Raw genomic sequence first — 8,865 nt, 5'->3', positions numbered from 1 at the left:
CAGGCACACTGGTTTACCTGTGAGTCCTTGAACATTCTGGGCACATTTCTGTTTCAGGGCCGTTGCACTTGTTCTTCTCTCCATCTGGACTGCCCTTGCTTCAGTGCCTACATGGCAAAATCAAGTCTTAATTGTCCGTCTTCAATAGAGACTTCCAGACCATCCTCTCTAAAATTTTAACCTCTCCCACCTGTCAAACAATTTCTGTCCTCTTTCCTAACATATCATATAATTCAGTTTTCCAATATCATTTATTGCCTATCTCTCCACTCGAATGTATGCTCCAATGGGACAGTATTTTATACACTGCTGTATCCTTCGTGCCTGGAACAATTCCTGCTATGTAGTAATGGCCCAATAAATACTAACTGAATGAGTGCATACATAAATGAATGAGTATCAGTGATTCACCAAACCCACCTCTCCTTCATTCACACAAAAACCAGGTCATTTCACAGGGCACTGGAAGGATTGCCACCATGATCTTAATTGCAAATAGTTACTAGCTGTTAGCAGACTCCAAGCATTGTATGAAACACCTTACATACACTATCTTATTTTATCTTCCCAACCAACTCCTGAGCTGAGTGTAATCATCACCAGTTTACAATGAATAAATGATAAGCCAGAGAGATCAAGTAGCCTGCCCACATTGGCTTACTAGTATGTGATGGAGCCCAAATGAAAGTTAAAGTTTGTGTAACACATGAGGTCTTAACCAGGGATGATTTTGCCCCCAAGGGTATATGTGGCAATGTCTGGAGACATTTTTTGTTGTCATAACTGAGGGTTGCTACTGAATTCTAGTGGATAGATAGCAGGGATACTGCTAAACATTCCTAGAATACGTATGACAGCCTCCCATAACAAAGAATTATCCTGCCCAAAAGGTCAATCGTGCTGAGGCTGAAAAACTCTGGTCTAACTCCATAAACTGTTTTTAGTCACATTGCAGTTTTGCTCGATTAGCTGCTAGTGGCAGTGCAAACGGCATCAACCCTTTTATAAAGCAATATGACAATATTTCTTGAGAGGGTTGCATGTTTTCATAGCTTTTGACTCTGCAATCCAACTTCTGTAAATCTAGCCTAAGGAAATAATCTGAAATGTGGAAAATGCCCCCAAATATTTATCATGACATTATTTGTAATAGCAAAAAATTAGAAACCAGTTAATGTCTGGTAATAAAGGGATCATTAAGTAAATTCTGGAATATCCACTTGCTGGAACATTAAGCAGCCATTAAAATGATATTTATTAAGAGTTCATAATAACATGAGAAAATGCTTACATAGAAATGTTAAATTTTAAAAATTGTTTTCAAAAGTATGTAAGTAGTATGACCATTAAACAACTGACAAAAATTATGCATATAAAATAAGTGAAGCAGAAATACATTAAAATATTAATAGTATGGTAGCCCTAAGGCTGGTTAATTTCTATCTTTTATTTTTCAGTGCAGTACTTCCAAAATAATATCATAATAATGTCAAAATATAGCAACAATGTATTCATTTTATACTGGCAAAAATATCATTTAAGAGATTTTTTTTTTCCTCTTAAAAAAGAAAGGAAAAAGAAAAAGATGGGGCGTGGTGGAGTTCGAGGTTACAGTGCGCTATGATCACACCATTGCACTACAGCCTGGGCAACAGAGCAAAACCCCTGTCTCTGAAAAAAAGAATAATAAATACAGCAACTGTGGTGGTGGATTTGCCTCTTATATGGATTAATTAGCTGTTTATTTCATGTTTATTATTCCTCCTAAGTAACTGTCTTTGTTAGAGGAAGTGAGAAATGCTTAGTTATGTAGTAGTAGCTGGAACTAGCTCCATCTTTGCCAGTTTATAGCTATCAAAAACATGTTACTCACTCATCTTAAGTGTTTTCCTAATATTTGAAAAAGGTTTGATTCTATTAGGGCAAAGAATCCTCACACTTATAACCAGGACTGCCATCAATGCAGTTGGGGTTTGGGACGCAGAGGGAAACGTGAAAGGTGGGTGCCATGGTCAACCTCCTTCACATGGGCGTCCAAAACAGGGAGCCACGAGTCTAGGACTAAGAGTGTGGGCTCTGGACTCCAACAGGCCTTGGAGCGAATCACAGGTACACCCCCACCACCGTGTCTTTGAGTGAGTTCTTAACCCCTTTGTATCCTCTTTGAACTCAAAGTCTGTGTTTAAAACCGCTGTGAAATGCTTTTAATGCTTGAAAGACTCCTTGCTCTTTGCACACTGTGACCTGGGACCGTTGACTTGCAGGAACCTGCCCCTACAACTAGCTTAGTCCTTGGTGCTCATCCTTCACCCACTTTCCAGATGTTTTTATCTCAACAAGAATTGAGGCTTAGCCCACAAAAGTTATGACACTAACTCTGAAAGCCTCATCCGAGATGCCCTATCTTTGGACTTGGTTTTAATTTAAACCTGCCTTCACCCTCTGGACTAATAGAGATAAGGTTGACTTTCTGGTCAGCTGTGGACTGCAGCCTAGAATGAGGAAGGAACACAAAAAGCAGCCGCAGAGACAGCATCTTCACTCATTCAGACACTATTTGGGCAATGAAAGAACAGAGAACTCAGTTATTTAATTAACCCTCCGAGTCTCTGGAATGTAAACATTTTCTTTTGTAAAGCTCTGAGACCTCTCGTTTCCAACCGGCAGGGCTTTATTTCTGCCTCTCCTTCTGTTTTTCTGCTCTTGACCCTCCTGTAACACATTGTTGGATGACTTGTTTGCACAGAGGGACAGGATTATTTCCCACCCCCCTCCCAAATTCTTGAGGCGTTAGAAATGTTCTCCCCTATCAATTTTCCGCGGACTGACCCTCTATTCCCTAATGGTGCTGGATTGGCACACACCGCAGACATGGGCTCTGAAACAAAAGGAAAAGCAAGAAGATAGAGATGCACACGGCCAGCCTCCCTGTCTATTCCCAGTGTGTCCCACTGACAATGCTGTGTGGAAGGGAAATTGTTCTATCAGCGACTGTGTTAGATTCGTGACCCCACCACAACCTTGAGTTGGCCTTTAGTTGTCGCTGATGGGAACTGAAGAACAGCGCCTGTCGACATGATTGCTACTCTCCAATGAATCAGAACATACAGGGCGAGGAGCAGCACATTAAAGTAGCAACAGAAATATATCACTGTACTTTTATATAGATGTATTGCTTTTGCCCAGGCATATAAATGATTGGGCCAGCCACTTATTTTTTTTTCAAGGACTATAAATTAAAAATAAGCTAAGGGTTTTAAAATTATGTTCTTTTTAAAAAACCAAGGTAGCTATTTTAAGGCAACAGTCAAATATTTAAAGATCATCTTATGTGGATATTTCAGCGACTGTCATTGGGAGGAAAATCAGCCCTTGCCACCTGCACTCCAGTTACTTAACACATGGGCACTGATTTATCATGGGTTGTCATTTGCTAATTGATCTTTTTTTTAAAAGTAAATGTTCCCCATGTTTACTTCTCTGCCTGCTTACTGAAGAAAGTATAGTTCACAAATTTAAGTTGTGATTTAAATAGACAGTAAATATATTTGCCAGCCTAGAACAAGATGCTGGAAGAGTCAAGGTGTTCAGAGAAAACTGAGAGCAGGGATCAATGATTCTTAAATTGGGAGGTGATAGGGCTCCATTGAGAATAGGCTGGAGCTGATGGAAACTTTCTCCAGGAGCACACACATGCATGCTTGCACTTCGCAGCAAAATTTTTCCTTTTGCTTCAAGGACTCAGAAACTCTCTGAAGCCCCTCCCTGAAGCCCCTGTTTTTGAGGTTATCTTGTAAAACTATAAATTTGGGACGCACTAGGATGCAGTGATCAGCTGTGATGTATGTCTTAAGTAACTGCTTACTAATAACAGGTCAAATATAGCTGCTTGCAAATGATTTGCTTTTGGAAGTATACACATCTGAGAATATTAAAAGATTTACCAATAACAGTGTCACTCTCACTTAGTCACCATAACCAATAAGACCTGTGTGGTCTAGCCCCTACCTACCTCCCTGATATTACCTCTCACCACTTTTCTCCTTACTCTACAAGCTTTAGTCACATGGCCTCCTTTCTGATTTTCAGCCCACTGAGTTATTTCCTGCCTTGGAGTATTTGCAGTGCTGGGCAATATTCTAGGCACAGACTGAACAAGACCACAAGATCTGTCTTTTGTGGATCTTATATTCTGCGGAGGGAAACAGGCAATAGATGATCAAATCCCTAAGTTTGATCATTTCAAGTGTTTTGAAGCAATTAAAATGGAGTGAGGAGGAGCTAGAGTGTGACTGATGCATGGCCAGGTAAGGCCTCTTTAGGAAGATTGTAGCTGAGATTTTAACTGAGATGGAGAAGTGCGAAATAGCTGCAAGTCAAAGGGAAATATTTGCGGGCAAATCCAGTAGCAAGTGCAGATACCCTGAGGCCAGAAAGAACTTGGTGAGTTGAAAGGTCAGCAAGTAGGTCATTTGACATCTGATATGCTCTCTCAGGGAGAAACTTAAATTATCCATGCTCCTGCGCAAATGATTGATATGCTGTGAGCAGTGATGGTGACTACAAATTGTTTTATTTCCCTGCAATAATTTTGACTTTTTGTCAAATACTTGATATGCAAATTGAAGTCATTTAAGACCTAATTAGAGATGGGGGCACCAGGAAGTCCAGAGAGGTTAGGTAGTTTACCCAGGGTCACACAGCTTATCATTAAATTAGTTTAGTGGACAGACCAAAGGAAAGCCCTGGCCTCTGCATTTGCAGGGTGGTATCCTTGCAACACTCTGCCTCCCTATTATTTTCATGTAATTTAACAAAAGGTCATTGTGTCTTGAAAACTAGTCTGGTGTCTGGTTCCATATGCTGTTGTGGTCCAGAGACACACTATCATTACACAGTTTTCAGCTTTTATAAACGTTTATTAAATATCTAGCTCAGGATTCCTGATTTCTCCAGAGGTTCTTGAAGCCAGTGGTGAGCTAAATATCTCTCACCTCTAAAGAAAACTAAGCATCACTGTCTCCTCTGGGCTGAACACTGAGATCTGTGAGACTCTAATGAGTTCTGGGTCCTCACCTTCCTCTGGTGGGGCCTGTGGTTAGGACAGATAGACTCCCAGCTTTGGATGCCCATGTCAAGAAGGCTAACAATGGCCCCCTCATATCACCTTCCATGTGTCCCACTGGCTCCCAAACAACACGTGAACCGACAACAGTCTTGATTTTGACTAAGTGGGGGAAGTATTTGATCTGATGGAACCAATGTTTCTAAAATATTAGAAAAAAAATTGGAGATGAGTGAGTGAAATATTTTCAGTAGCTATAAATTGGCAAAGACTGAGCTAATTCCAGCCACTACTACGTAACTAATCAACACTGTACTAGAACTGAACACTGTTGTTAAAAAATTCCAAGAAAGAGTGTGGCCTGGATTGATATCAAAATACCCTTTTAGTTAAAAAGTTCAGAAAAATGAACTCAGCCACTTCTGCACTACCTCTGATAAAATCTAAGTTCACAGTCATCTCTTTTGACATCTGAAATCTATCTTCTCTCCAGCTAGTCTCTCTCTCTTTTCTTATACTGCTGGTGAGAATATAAATTAGTCATTCCTTCAGAAGCATGATTTGGCTAGTAGGTGTCAAGAAACTACAAACTGTATAGTCATTGACTAAACAATTATATTTTTGAGATTTGATCATAAGGAAACAGAGATACTTGTAAGATTTATATTGCAAGATTTATATGACAAGATAGTCACAGCAGCATCATATATGATAGTGAAATATTGCAAATTATCAAAAAGAGATTGGAATCTCCCAAAATGTGTTCTGCAGAAACAAATTTCATAACATGCCCTAGGGACACACACACACACACATACACACACACACACACACACACACAAAGGATTGTATGATCAAATAAATTTAGGACATACGTACTATATCTATATTTTGAGAAATTACAAAGCATATTAGCAAGAATCTTCTCAGAATTCTTGCAAAGAAAGAAATCTATTATTTAACCTCATTTAACTCAGTGCTTCTCAAATTCCTTTGGTCACTGAACCCCTTTATTACATAATGCTTCTTAATATACTACAGAAAAGAGGCTCTGCAAAATATACTTCAAGAAATATTGAGTTAAATAAATTTACGTATCTGCTTTCAGCTTTTGTCTCGGAGGAGGCCAAGGTGCAACTTTCTTCGGTTGTCCTGAATCCAGGTTCATCCGACACCAGCGGCCTCCACCATGCCACCGAAGTTCGACCCCAGCAAGATTAAAGTCGTATACCTGAGATACACCAGGGGTAAAGTTGGTGCCACATCTGGGCTGACCCCCAAGATTGGCCAACCCAGGTCTGTGTCCAAAAAAACTTGGTAATGACATTGCCAAGGCAATAGGTGACTGGAAGGGTCTGAGGATTACAGTGAAACTGACCATTCAGTACAGACAGACCCAGAATGAGGTGGCACCTTCTGCCACTGCCATGATCATAAAAGTCCTCAAGGAACCACCAAGAGATAGAAAAAAAAGAAAAACATTAAACACAGTGGAAATATCACTTTTGATGAGATTGTCAACATTGCTTGACAGATGCGGCACTGATCTTTAGCCAGATAACTCTCTGGAACCATTAAAGAGATCTTGGGGACTGTTGAGTCTGTGGGCTGTGATATTGATGGCCACCACCCTCATGACATCATAGATGATGTCAACAGTGGTGCGGTGGAATGTCAAGCTGGTTAAGAAGCACTCAAAAAAAATATTTCAATAAAGGATCATTTCACAATTAAAATAAATAAATAAATAAATAAATTTACATATCTGTATATGGAATGCTTTGCTGCTGCTTAAAACAATATTAAAGAATATTGATTCTATGCATAAGTGCTGGTGATAGTAAGTGGGAAAAAAAGCAGGTTACATAAGAATGAATATTTTGTTAGCATAATTTTGGAAAAGAATGTATGTGTGTTATTATGCCAAAATAAGAACAGATTTGATCTTGTGGAGATGGAATTATTGATGTTTTTTAACAAAAAGTTTGTGCTGCTAAATTTACCCAATTGGCTATAATTAATAAACATTACTTTTATAAGGAAAAATGCTGTATATTTTTAACTTTTTTTTTTTTTTTTTTTTTTTTTTTTGAGACGGAGTATCTTAAAATAATTTTAGAGTTGCAGAAAGGGTACACAAAACAGTAGTTTTCATATGCCTTTTCCTCAGGTTCCCCTTGTATTAACATCTTGCAAAAACACAGTACAATAATTGAAAGCAAATAATTAGCATTTTATATGGTTTGACTGTGTCTCCAACTAAATCTCATATTGAATTGTAGTTCCCATAATCCACACATGCTGTTGGAGGGAGCCAGTGAGAAGTGATTGGATTGTGGGGGCAGTTTCCCCCATGCTGTTCTCATGATAGTAAGTGAGTTCCATTAAATCTGATGGTTTTATAAGTGTCTGGCATTTCTCTTGCTTGTACTTGTGCTTCCTGCTGCCTTGTTAAGAAGATCCCTTTCTTCCCCTTTGCCTTCCACCATGACTGTAAGTTTCCTGAGGCCTCCCCAGTCATGCTGAAGTGTGAGTTAATTAAACCTCTTTAATTAAATTGCCCAGTCTTGGGTATTTCCTTATAGCAATGTGAGAATGGACTAATACATTATTGATGGGATATTCATTTGAATTTCACCAGTTTTCCCACTAATGTCTTTTTTTCTGGTTCAGGATCCAGTCCAGTGTTCCACATTGTACGTAGTCATATCTCCTTAGTCTCCTACAATCTGTGGCAGTTTCTGTTTTTCCTTTTCTTTAATAGCCTAGACACTTTTGAAGAGTTCTGACTAGTTATTTGTAGAATGTGCCTCAATTTGAATTTGTCTGATATGTTCTCAGGTTACATTCATGCATTTTAAAATGTCACAGAACTCATGGTGTGTTCTTCTAGGTGCATCATATCTGGATTACATGATGTCAATATATTTTATTACTGGTCTTATTAACTTTGATCACTTAATAAATGTCCCATGGGAAGATATTTTGAAGCTATTCCTGTTTCTCATCACACTTTTTGTAACCTACTAATTTTGGTATCCATTAATAATTCTTGTCTACCAAAGTTATCACTGTTCTATTTGCCTAATGGTGATTTTCTGTTTTCATCATTCTTTCCACATTGATCGATTGGAAATCTACTGTAAGAAATATTCATTTATTCAAATATTTTATGGGTGTGAACTAATGATTGTTTATTTTATTCATGAGTTTTGATTTTTTTTTTCCTTAAACCATCCCAGATTTGGCCATCAAAACCCCTTCAAGTTCATTCCTGCTTCCTTGTAACATGTCCCCATCCTTTTTTTGAGCACTTCTTTCCTTTCTGGCACACAAGATATTACAAGCCATCTTGTACTTTCCCTTTCTCAACCCTGTAATCAAATATTTATCCAAGGAGTTCTGGTTCCTTTTATTGGAAAAACCAATATCTAGGCACTAAGTGTGCTCTTTGCTACTAGGGTATCATTGTTCTAGGCCTTCTCAGTGGATAGAGCTAGAAAATAGACAATGTGTACTCACACACATTCACACGGAAGCATCTTTGTTTTTATCTTTTTATATATTTTATCTCTTTATTTTATATCTATTTTTATGGATATTTTATACTATCTATTCATCTATCTTTTACCTATCTATCTGTCAGGGTTTTTCAGAGAAACAATCAATAGGAAATATGTATCTATATATAGAATCAGTAGCAAAGATATATCTATATATAGAATCAGTAGGAATTATATATCTATTATAGATATAAATAATATATAGATATAGATAATATATATAAATTTTATAATATA

The sequence above is a fragment of the Macaca thibetana genome, chromosome 14 (genome assembly GCF_024542745.1).
Source record: "Macaca thibetana thibetana isolate TM-01 chromosome 14, ASM2454274v1, whole genome shotgun sequence".
NCBI lineage: Eukaryota > Metazoa > Chordata > Mammalia > Primates > Cercopithecidae > Macaca > Macaca thibetana.
The sequence above is the reverse complement of the archived record's forward strand: the minus strand, read 5'-3'. Positions refer to the sequence as shown.